This window comes from Macrotis lagotis, chromosome 8 (genome assembly GCF_037893015.1).
Source record: "Macrotis lagotis isolate mMagLag1 chromosome 8, bilby.v1.9.chrom.fasta, whole genome shotgun sequence".
NCBI classification, from domain to species: Eukaryota; Metazoa; Chordata; class Mammalia; order Peramelemorphia; family Peramelidae; genus Macrotis; species Macrotis lagotis.
In genome coordinates this window covers 38,443,265-38,456,833 of record NC_133665.1, presented here as the reverse complement: position 1 = coordinate 38,456,833, position 13,569 = coordinate 38,443,265, and positions in this window count along the sequence as shown.

Sequence of the window (13,569 nt, the reverse complement as noted above, 5' to 3'; positions counted from 1 at the left end):
ACACCCCTTTTCTATTAAATCAACTGAAAATAAAAGCATCTGAGACAACCTTACCTTTTAAAAGCATAATTTAAATTTTAATAATGGTATTATTAAGCATCTACTAAGTGCTTAAAATCTAATAAATACAATCTAATAAGGAAGACAAATATGCAGAACTAGAAGCCAGGGAAGGAAGTTTGGTCTGGAAAATCACTGGGAGGTTAAGTGGAATCATAGACCAGTGAACTGACACTTCCTCTTCAGAGGCAATGAAGGTGTAGATTGGATTACACTTCTCAGAACCAGAGGGGACAATGGACAAGATGATCTTTGTGTGGAAGCATGGCCCTAGGAAGTACAGAATAAAGAGGCTTAGCTCTTACCTAATAAGATCTCTAGGTCTAAATTCTATAATTTTTTGATCACATAATTCAAATAATTTCATGCATAGACATAGCACTAAGATAGCTGTAATGAACACAAAGTACAAAAGAAGAATTTTAAAATAATCCACAGTCAATTTATCTGCTTGATCAACTGATGATCAGTGTAGGTGCCAGTTTTTATGCAATAATATCATTCAATTTAAGCACAACACATGCACAAGATTGGCAAATAAACAGACCTTTCTATATCACAACCAAGACCTACTTACTCCTATGTTACACAAAATGATTAGTAGAAATTTAGTTTTAATAGAGAAGTAACTTGCTCATTAATATCCTCCAAAATGACCTTACTCAAATAATACTAAAAAAACCATAATTGCTAGATGTTGAAGGAAACAAATTGTATTATCTGGCTCAGATCATATGTCTATGTCTTTATTTGCAATCATCTCCATCTTGCCTTGATTTGCCAACATTTATTAATATTTTATTGTAATATTGGATTTGTTAAAAATGAAATTAGTCACTCTGATTTTAGCTGAGAAACAGAAAATCAGTTTTTGAGGAGAGAGGACAGATAAACAATTTGTGGAGAACATTTAATGTTACTTCTCTCATTTAAGTTTCTAGCCATTTTCTTTGGTAATGGAAAAAAAAACAATTCAAAATACTTATTTAAAAAAAGACAGTATGGCACAGTAAAATGTGCGCTAGGCTTTGTATAGACACCTGGTGTTGAATCCTGCCACTGATATATGCTAATTTTTTGACATGGGAAAATTTACCCCTCTGAGAAGTGGGGATAATTATATTTGTATCACTTATAAGAGAAGGGAACCTTTTTTCTGCCAAGGGCCATTTGGATATTTCTAACATCATTCAAGGGTTATATTTGGTCAGATATTTAATTAATTCACCCCTATAAAGCCTCTAGATTTATTGAATTTCAAGTCCTGCTGGGGTCGTCCTGGCAGTGCCAGAACACTATGGCCATGGATTGGAGTATCTCTTTCCCTGACTTAAAGGAACAAAAGAAATTTTATATATATTTAAGTACTTTGTAAATCTTAATGCATGATAGTAACAACTCTTACAATTGTCTCTGCTGTTCTGGGATATGCTGTGTAAATGTCCTATTATATCCTAACACAAATCACTTTTTCTAGTCATATTGGGTTATTATTCCCTAAAATCATTTTCTAGGATAGATAGCTACTTATGAGTCCTATTGTTCAGGGTTCCATGGAAGCTTCCCCCTTTCCTTCAATAAGCCTTGCTATACTAAGTCAATCCTTCTGTGGTCTCCAGTGTGTTAAATAGTCACATTCTTTGGTATTTTATTACTATCCAATTTTTATCAATTATTGTATTTTTTGTGATTATGCATTTTTCCCTAACTACATTAGAATCCTCAACAGCAGGTCTAACTTATCTCTTACTTTGTCTCATTCACCAAATTTAGCACCATGTTTTTCATATAGTAATTGCTAAATAAATTAATATTTATTGGTTGACTATAAAATAAGAATTCTTTGACAAAAGACAATTTATTCTTTATTTTTGTGATCTTGTACATTCCAAAATATCAATTCCAGAACCTCGGCTATAATCTTAGTAAAAGACAAAATAGTGGAAAAGAGATTTATCTAATCTTTCATAGTAAAAAAACAAGAATAAAAATTTCAAATGGTCCTACTAACAGCCAGTTAAAATTAATAAACATATTAGACAGCTGCCAAAGTTAGACAATGGACTAGATTCAGAACTGAAAGGTTGGAGAAGATTGGGCTGGATTGTATTTAGAAGTTATGTAGCACTTTTGAAGGTCCCAAACTGTTTGCAGCAAGAACAGTTCATTTCTTTAACACCAATATTCTCTTGGTAGTTCTGTATGATTACAAACTATGGAATACCATCAACTTCTAAGATTCAAAGTAATAACTGAAAGTACAATAGAGGACTTTATGGTGATCTTATACAAGGTTGAAAGCATACAACCAACCCAACTTCACTGAAGGAGTGAAAAAAAAACATTAGCAAGTACATATATGACTTGGAAATGATGTATGCAATAAGAATGAGAGAAGAGACAAACAGCCTGTCCTACATTGCTGTCCTAAAGATAATTCAACCAAGAAAATATAAGTTATTCAAGGTCAGAGAATTCTCTCTCTCTCTCTCTCTCTCTCTCTCTCTCTCTCTCTCTCTCACACACACACACACACACACACACACACACACACACAGACACACACAGACGTCCTGAGTGCAGAAGCATAATGATTGACATAATACAGATAATAAATAAAAAATAAACTTTTAAAAAATGGAATAAATATTAAAAGAACAAGAAGAAGACTTCCAGTATACTCATTATATCATCTATGGAAGATTATGGGGAATCATAGAAAAGTCATACAAGGTGAAGAGGCATAAAGAGGTTAGGCTCTAAACCATCAGAGATAATAGACATAGAAATATAACCATGTATTCCACAAAATACTAAAGTCTGATTTTGTCATCTCTTCTTCCCTCTTCATTCCTAAGAAAGGTTCTTTCAGAAACACTATTAAGTCTTCCTAAATCTTAACCTGGAGCAGATAGGCAGTTCAGTGGATAAAGCACTGGGTCTGGAATCCATAAGTCTTATTTTTCCATGTCCAAAACTGGCCTAAGACCTATTTACCAGTGGTGTATCCTTGCTTTAGTTTCCTCATTTGTAGCTGGAACTGGAGAAGGAAATAGCAAATCACTACAGTGACTTTGCCAAAAAAGCCAAAATGGTGACACAGAATAGGACATGACTGAAATAATTGAACAACAAATCTTAAACTGCTACTGCTAGTTCTCCTCCTCTTCTTCCTAACCTCAAAACTGTTGTATAGCTTTAGATACCCAAAACAGTAGTAACTATCTCAATTTACTGCTTGAGTGAACCAAGTTAAATTCAGTGCTGAATAAAGAATCCTGAAAATACAAAGACTGGTTGGAGTTTCTCCACTCCACATAGCTGAACTTTTTAAGAATAAGGTTGAATTCAATCAAAAGGTCTCAGTGGACCTCTTATTGAATTCTCAGCTTTTCTCATACTATTTTTTTGCATTTTTTAAAGTCATCTTTTCCTTTTTTAGGAGCTTGATAACTAGATGCTCCATGGTCATGGCAACCCTAAGCATCTTTTCCATTACTAAAACTGTTGGAATAGTCAATTGCATAATTTTGAAAATTTGAAATACCGAGCCAAGCATGTATGCCTCTCTCTCTCTCTAGACTGTACTATCAAGATTCTTTGCCTTAAGGGCAGCTGGGTTGCATTGTGGACAGAGCACTGGCCCTGGAATCAGTAGTACCTGAGTTCAAATCCAGCCTCAGACACTTAATAATTACCTAGTTGTGTGGCCTTAGGCAAGCCACTTAACCCCCATTGCCTTGCAAAAAAAAAAAAAAAAGGAAAAAGATTCTTTGCCTTCACACCCAAGAACTTCCTTTAGGCTAGGCTGGTCATGCTTCCTTCCCATCTTGGCTGTGTTTCTTCCTCTCTGGACCTCACCACCCCTCCCCCCTTGGAGATATCTTCTCTCCTCCCTGTTCCCCCACCTTGATAACACTTTTCAACTCCCTTTTATATACTGTCTTCTTCCATGAAACCAAGGGTTGTTTTTTTGCTTGTATTTAATACATGAACACTAATGCACTATTGGAGTTATGAATCAATCCAACCGCTCTAGAGAGCAATTTGAAATTATGCCCAAAGGGTTATAAAATCATGCATACCCTTTTCCCTAGCAATACCAGTACTAGGTTTACATCCCAAAGAGATAAAAAGGAAGGAGTTGAGGGGGAAAGATCTATATGGACAAAATATTTATAGTATTTCTTTCTGTAGTGGAAAAGAATTGGGATTTGAGGGGATGTCCATCAATTGAGAATTAGCTGAACAAGTTGTGTTTCATGATTGTAATGGAATACTAATGTGTTATAAGAAATGATAAGCAGGCTGATTTCAGAAAAATTCAGGAAAACTGAAATGAACAAATGCAAAGTGAAGTTAACAGAACCAGAAGCACACTGTTCACAGGAGCAGTAATACTGAAGGATGATCAACTGAGAATGACTTAGCTATTCTCAGCAGTACAATAATTCAAAGCAATTTTGATTAAAGACTCATAATGAAAAATGCTATCCACCTCCAGAACAAAAAACTGATGGAGTTTGAAAGCAGATTGAAGCATGCTATTTTTTCCACTTAATTTTTTCATGTTTTCTTTTCCTTTAGGTCTATATCTTCTTTCACAATATGACTAATATGGTAAAAATTTTTGCATGTTTGAACATGTATAGTCTACATAAAAATGCTTACCAACTCAGGAAGGGAGGAGGTGAGGAAGGGAAAAAGAAAAACTGGAACTCAATTTAAAAAAAAAATGAAAGTTAAAATTGTTTTTACACATAATTGGAGGGGAAATAAAATCATTTACAAAAAAGTATATGGATGGATAAATAAATAAATGTGCATCTCAGAGAAAATTTCAAGATAAAGTAGATTCACTGTTAAATTTCTTGGCATGGGTCATTACCACCATCACAGTCCTATTACTGTATTACTCCTTTCCTGGGGCCATTTACCAGAAGCCCCATGAATACCTTTTGCTTGCCCCCACAGGCCTTCTTGGAATTGGAATAGTGGTGATCATCAACTATGCCAAAGATGCAAAAACAGTACTCTCTTAGATATGGGGCACTCCTCTAAATTCAAAAGAACTTTAGACAGACCATCCTCTGGGTGTCAGAACCCTTCCTCCAACAAATTAATTTGGCACAAGTGTAAGAAGTCCTGATTAGAAAACTAACAGAAAGGTTGGGGGTAGAGTTGACTTTCAGCATCTTTTATATTTTCTTCTCTCCCTCTACCTATTGACCCCTTCCAAACAATTCTTTGTCCTCACTGTGAATTCTAATTGCTCTATCTCTAATAGTGTCATCATTACTCCTAGACAGGTGATGGTGACACTATTCTTCCTTCCTCATCTCCACTTCTTGGTGAATCAATTCAACTTTAAATTATCATTTATATTCTTATCTTTGTCCTGTTGTCAAACTCTGACTCCTTCCATATGTCTCCCTAGTTCTTATTCATATGCTACTGAATAGAACTAGAGAAAATCACAATTCCATGCTCGCTGGGACCCCTTCAAGTTTATGTTGCATAATTTCAACAAAGACCTCACTGCTATAAAGCAACACTTCTACATCTCCCTAATTAATGATTATCCAGTCACTCCAATGGCTATTTCAAAACTTTTCATCTCTTTTCAAGCTTCCCATGACCCCGTCCTTATACTTTATCAGCCAAGGACCTCATTTTCATTAAAAAAAAAGCAAAGAAAAAGTAAAGAAGCCATTTGCTGAGACCTTTTTCTTCTCCTTTCTTAATCATAATCTCACATAATTCAGGCAATTTCCCTTATTATCTCGTCCTTCAACTCTGACTTACAATGAAGATGTGGCACTTATGCTTTTCAAGACCAACCCTCTACATGCACCTTTGATCCTGTTCCATCCTGTCTTCTCTAATAGACTGTCCCTGTTATCATCCCCATACTCCAATATTCAATATTCTCCACATCTACTGGCTCCATTCCTTCTTTCTACTAACATATCTATATATCTCTACTCTTTCTCAGCTAAACTTCTTGAGAAAGACATTTACAATAATACCTCCACTTAATCCATTCTGGAATCTAAACCCTCTACCATCTAGCTTTTGACCTCACAATTCAAGTGAAATGCTCTCTCCAGACATCAATGCTCTTTTAATTACTATATCTAATGGCTTTCCCTCCCCAACATTTGTCTTTGCTCTGTTGAACACCTTGTCTTGGGTATACTTTCCTTTCTAGGTTTTTGTACATTGTTTTCTCTTGGTTCTCCTCCTACCTGTCTGACTGCTCCCCAGTTTCCTTTGCTAGATCTTAAAATGTCATTCCCACTATGTTTATCACCCAAAATTCATTTCTATGCTGTCTTCTCTCTATATACTATCTCAGTTGGTGAGCTCATCAAAAGCCATAGGTTCTATTATCCTTTCCACAAAGATGATTGTCAGGTCTTTATATCCAACTCTGTCATATAATATCTATTGGATTGCACAGTCATCTCAAATTCAGTATTTCCAAAATAGATTTCATCATATTTCCGATCTTTCCAACTTGTTGAAGGCACCACAGTCTCCCAGAAAACCCAGGCTTGTAACTTTGTATTCATCTGCAGCTCCTAACTTGCCTATACCCTATATAACCAATCTATTTTGTTAAATTCAATAAACTCCAGTGTCTACCTCTTACCTACAAGATCAAATGTAAATTCTGTTTTACATTTAAAACCTTTCACAACCTGACTCTTTGCAACCTCTCATTCTCTACTTCCCCCACATATTTTGGTTCAGTCATTCTAACCTCTACTTCCCACTTATGCAATGACTGTTTCCCATGCCTGGAATGTTCTCCCTCCTCTCCTTCACTTCCTGGCTTCCCAGGATCCCTGCAAGACTAAGCTCAAATTGTACCTTTTGCACCTTTCATCTCCTTCCCTCTTCAGTTCTAGAACTTCCCCCTCTCATATTATCTTCAATTTGTATACATCTGCACATATACACATAATACACATATCTTGTATGTTTATATTGCCATGCATATTGTCATGAGTTCCATAGGGGCAGGAATCATGTGGTGTCTTACATTAACTTACTGATAATTTAGTGTGTATCATTTGATATAATGAATAGGACTATTGGGTCCAAGCCAGATGCTAAAGGATGAAGTTTTTTAAAATGCCACACAAGAAGCAGTTAGTTTGTTGATTATATAACTAAAACATGAAATATATAAAGAGCTCATCTATTGTTTGCTGATTGTCCTCATCCCAATGTTGTTTTCATTCCATTAAAAAGAAATTACATAGGTATGCATTTATATACATGAAAATATACAGGTGTGTGTGACAGAGACAGAGAGACAATGAACCACCTTTGCAGTCATCAGTTGATATGTTTCCCAACATGAATGATAGCCCACAAACATGAAGCTGACAGCAGAGAAGTCAACCCAGCCCTTTCAATTATTCTGCTAGTCATTTATGAGTAAGTCTCACATAGGCATAACATCCATAGAATTCCTTGAATAGGCAATGACTTTTTCTGTTTCTAATTTATTTTATTAAGTAAAAGAAACATTTCCATAACATAGTATAAAAAGTATGATTGAACATGAAACTAATAACCTATTTATATATGTATATATACAATTATATATAACTTTTATGTTCACCACAATAGAACAGTAACAGTAATATTGTTATTGAACAACTTTGAGTCACTAAATCATTTTGACTTTATAAACAATCAAAAAGGACCTATAAAGGAAGATGCTTTCAATATCCAGAAAAAAGAATTAACAAATAGAAGCATATACAGAATGATTTTACATATTCAGTAGATGAGGAAACTGAGTGAGAGGTAGATTTGACTTGCCAAGCTCAGTGTCATACAACTAATAAGTATTTGAGACACATTGTGAACCCAGGTCCTTAAGAATCAAACTCCACTGCTTTATCTAGCATAGCAAAATGGTGTAGAAAATAAATTTAAATAGATTTTTTAAAAAAAAAGCTATTAGAAATTAAATAGAATATTTAGAAGAAATTCTTTTGTCTAATCTTATCCTATATACACCAGCCAAATAATTTATTGACTTGAAGGTTTCTGATTGACCATTTTTAATCCCCCCTCTCAAGGATATTTAGCATGATCTAAAAATAAATTATTAGTAGTAAACTTCCTCAGTAATATTTTAAAATAGTGATTAAAATCCCTAAAATTCTGCCAGATCTAAAGTCTCTAGAAAAAAATCCTTTGCTGACTATTGAAAGAGTCTTCAATCTTCCAAAATTCAGTTTGTCTCTCATACTCCATTTCCTAGAGTGGGCTATTCTTATTCTTGCTTTGTCATGGTTATTGTTAAAGATGTCAATTTAGTGCCTTAAACACTATTCTTCATTGTCTCAGTAATGGAAATCCTTGTACCAATATCCTAAGCAATGTGACCTAGCAAAGAATCTTTGAAAAGAAACTATTTTCAAAGGGTACTTAAAATTTACATTCAACTAGACTACTGACAACGCATAATTAATTCAATTTCTAACCAATTCTGTGCATGATATAGGCAGCTTGGCATGGTGGTCAGAGGATTAAATCTGTAATCAGGAAGCTCCAGGTCCAAAACCCATCCCAAACACTTAAACAGATATGGAACCCATGATACCTACAGTTTCTTCCTCTGCAAAACGGGAATAATAAAATCTGTAATGTGGTAACTTGCATAGTTTCTACAGGATTGTGGTAAGGCTCAAATGAGATAATGTAAAGAACTTTGCAAACCTTTAAACAGTATGTAAATGCCAGCTGTTATTATTATTACATTTGGAGGGGAACTGCTTCACTTCAATTTAACTTTCAAATTAGAGGATTATATTCACCTCTACTAAGGCTGAATACGTTAAGTATACAGAGCTATAACAGTTTTCTTCCTCAAGATTTATTTGGGGGTGAGGTGGTCACTATATGGCAAAGGAGAGAAAGTGATTCAAGGCAGAGAGGTAATCATTTTTTTGCAGCTCAGAACATTTCATGGTTTTAATCTAAGAATATCACGATCTCATTACAGACTTTTAAATAATGAAACCAGACTTCAGTTGAATATGAGACTCTATTACTGGTGTTCATGATCAGTAGTTACCCATTTCAACCGAGGAAAGGAAGAATGTATCTAACTGCAGAAAAAGAAATTTATACAGGATATTTACCTTATATAACTAGCTCTTCTTCCTCATCTTGACCTTTTTATATTATATTTATCAATCAAGCGTCAACACTAGTTCCATATTTTCTGACTTGAAATGCACACTTCACATTGGATCTCCATAATTTAATTTAGTTGTCATTATAGTAAGCCATTGATATGTATCATGAACTTTAATTTTTTTTTAAATGCACTACACAGTCCTATCAAAGAATGTATTGACAATGCATTGACAATAGAGGCAACTGCATGTTCTTTAACTGTTGTATGGCTGCTATTTAAATATAAAATTCTATTTGGTATTCAAAGCCTTTTATCACCTGGAAACTTCCTCCTCTTTCCAGTCTACTTACTTCTTACTCATTCCTTCCTAATCTAAGATCCAGTGAAACAGGCCTCCTTGCTTTTTCCTCAAACAAGGACATCTCATTTCCCAACTCCCATGCATTCTCACTGCCCTTCTCCCATGCCTGGAATTCTGTCTTTTCCCCATCTCCATTTCCATCTCCTGGTCTTAGCTCCTTCAAATCTCAGCAAAATCTTCACCTTCCTTCTAGAAGACACCTTTTGAGTTTCTCCCTTGATGCAAATGTCTTTCTTCTTTTGATTATCTCCAATTTAATCATGATAATATATATATATATATATACACTATATTTAATATATCACATCTCCAATATATGTCTTGCTTGGACAGAACTGTTTGTTTATCTATTTATCTCTCTTCCTCTCCCTTTCCAATAGACTGTGCATTTCTTGCGAACAGGGATTTTTTTATTTTGTTTTTTTAATTTCTGCCTTTAAATTTTTATAATCTAGCTTAGTCCATAATTTTTTCCTCCACAACATACCCAACAAGTGACTATCTCCAGCCTTTGCTTAACAACCTGGAGACAAAGGAGAGAAAGGGAAAGGGGAGAAGGGCAGAAGGGGAGAGTGGGAGAAGCAGAGAAAAAATGGAAGACAGGAGAGAGAGAGAGAGAGAGAGAGAGAGAGAGAGAGAGAGAGAGAGAGAGAGAGAGAGAGAGAGAGAGAGAGCCTTTTGAAATAGCTCATGACCATTTTGGATAGCTCTATTAGAACATTCATTCTAATTATGTCTAAATCTGCCTCTGATCGCTCCTCATTATGTCTTTTTAGGTCAAACATGACAAGTTTGAGGATCTCTTTTTCAAATGACAGCCATTAAAGTACTTGAAAGGGTAGCTAAGAAGAAATTAACTTTTGGAGCTATGCAAGGGGGAAGAATCTATGACCCAAAAAACATGTTAGAAAGAATCACTCAAGATAAAGTGAACTGATGTGGGGATTTAAGATTTAGAAGTTCTTGCACAAACAAATCTAATGTGATTAAAGTTAAAAAGGGAAAAGGTTAACTAGGAAAATAAATCTTTGCAATAAGTTTTCTTGGGGGCGGCTAGGTGGCACAGTGGATAGAGCACCAGCCCTGGAGTCAGTTGTACCTGAGCTCAAATCCGAGCTCAGACACTTATTACCTAGCTGTGTGGCCTTGGACAGGCCACTTAACCTCATTGCCTTGCCAAAAAAAAAAAGTTTTCCTAGTAAAGTTTTAATTCTAGAGATATGAAGAAATTGTTTAAATTATAAAACTAAAGCAGTCATTCTTCAATAGAGAAACAGTTGAAAGAGAGAAATGCAAATAACTCTGAAGTCCCACCTCACATCTATTAGACTGTCAAAGATAAAAAAGGAAGATGACAAATATTAGAGGGATTATGGGAAAACAGACACTGTTGGAAGAGCTATGAATAGGTCTGGCCATTCTGCAAAGCAATTTTGAACTATATCCAGAAAGTTAACAAAGTGCTTATATATCTTTTGACATAAGTATATGGCTATGAACCCTATACCTCAAAGAGATAAGGAGAAAAGTCTATATACAATAATATTTTAGCTATTCATGGCAGTCAAAAATTGGTATCTAGAACTAAAAATCATAAAAATCCAGATATGTATGACCAAAGTAAAACAGTACTTCTAACTCCCTATCCTTAGGCACTAACCTTCTTTTAATGCTGATACTAGAAGAAAAGAAATACTAGCTTTTTTAGTTGCTTATATTGTCTTCAATTCATTGTATTTATATTGTTATTTATTGATACATTGACCGACTAATTAATCAACGCAAGTCAGAATATCCTAGTCATTAGCAGAAGAATTACCAAAAGTAATTGGCCAACTTTCTGGTCTAGAAAGTCTTCTGAAAAAGATAGATGATTACAAATTTTAAATATTTAAGGTTCAGTATAGAGAAAGGAAAGGGATTGGTGTGATCTCTTTTAAGCTTCTGATTCTCTGATTTTAAAGATATAATTTAATTTTAAAATGGAGAGTAAAGTCTCCTTCCCCTTTTATGTTACTAGGAATTTAAATAGTATTTGAGAGCCAGTATCTGATAGAGTGTTCAATGCATTTTTGAACAGAAAAATGTGAAAATCCTTGGCCTCTTTGTAGACTGCACCTTTGGAGATGATGCATCAAATTTTTCTTTAAAAGAAACAAAAGCAGTTTAACAAACTTGTTATAAACCCAAATCATGTGAGGAGTCACATTTGTTCATTGCTATGAACAACAGGAGTGTCTTCAGTGAATTATTACTTTTATACACTACAATAAAGGATTGTAACTTTGATAGAGATTCAAAAAAATGTTTTCCCCTTCTTTGACAACATTCTGATCACTCTTGTTTAAGGTCAATTTGTTTAATACAGTTTAGATTGAAACATACAGTTGACATCTTGAGGATTCCATATTCAGTCATTATTGAGAGCCTTTTATGAGTTATTTTCCCTAAGATGTCTGTGAAAGAAAGTTTAGCTTACTGGAAACAAAGTGGAAAGTTCACTCCTAAGTAAATATTTTTTTGTCACTGAGTTATACAAAGTAACTTCCCATAGGGAAAAAATTAAGTATATAAAAGGATAAATGACCTACTCCTCTCCCCCATTGTCTCCCCACTCCCTCCCTCCCCACCACCCAGCCCAGACCCAGGTAATGATTGAGACTTGACCAGTTTATTTAGAGACTCAACCCAAAATACAATTTATGCAAAAGGAAATTCCAAATCTCTTACTTGATATTATATCTTGTACTTAGTTATTTGTTGTCTTCCTTATTAAGATTGAGCCTCTTGAGGGTAAGGCCTGTTTTATTTTTCATTCTTGTTATTACAGATGCTGAACATAGTTAACTACCATATGCTGTTGTTTCAGTCATGTATAAATCTCTGTGACCCTATTTGTGGTTTTCTTGACAAAGATGCTGAAGTGATTTGTCATTTTTTTTTTAATTTCAGCTCATTTTATAGATATTGAAATTGAGGCAAATAGCGTTAAGCTATTTGCTCAGGGTTTACACAGTTACTAAAGGTCTGAGGTCAAATTTGAACACAGGTTCTCCTTACTCCAGGACCAGAGCTTGATCATATAGCATATAGACATATAGACATATATAGACATATACAGACATATAGCAAATGCTTAATAGATGCTTGATGATAATAAAACAAAAATAAATAAATAAATAATTTAATTTTTTAAAAATTCAGAATATCATTGCTTTAGAGCTGAAAAGGCCTCAGAGGTCACACTATTTTTAAAGATGAGCAACCGAGACACAAAGAGCATTTCCCCAAGTTCACACAGAAAATGTATTTTTAAAAAGTCATAATTTGAAACCAGGTCTTCTTGACTTCAAATCTAGCACTCTCTCCATAGCAGCATACTACATTATTATGGTCAAATGATTGCGTTAGTCATTAGGAAGACAAAAATAAAATAAAAAATAGTATTGGCCCTTGAGAAGCTTATAGTTTCTTCTAGAGATATAACATGTACCCAGAGACTTATATAAACCATCACTTGAGAAAGAATGAGTACCAACAGTTTATGAGCAAATCAGTTGAAGATCAACACTTTTTCTGTCCTCACCTTGTCAGTCATTCTGAATGGATTGCTTGGGTTCATCTAGATGGCACAGTGGATAGAGCACTGACCTTGAAATCAGGAGGACTAGAGTCTGAATCCAGCCTTTGACACTTACTAAGTCACTTAACCCTGATTGTCTCACATCCAGGGCCATCTCCAATCATCCTGCTCTGAAGGAGAAAAGTGCAACTGGTGACTTAGCACAGCCCCCACCCCCCCAAAAAATATCCAATTCATGTGCTTGTTATAGCATCACCTTCCTGATGTCTTCTTAGAAAAGGAAGGACAAACATTATTATCTATTTTCTATACAGAGGGCTCCAATTTGAAGCTGGATTTCAAAAAGTCAAGCCAACTGAATTTGACAGTCCCAGATTGGTTAGTTTGTGTGTGAAT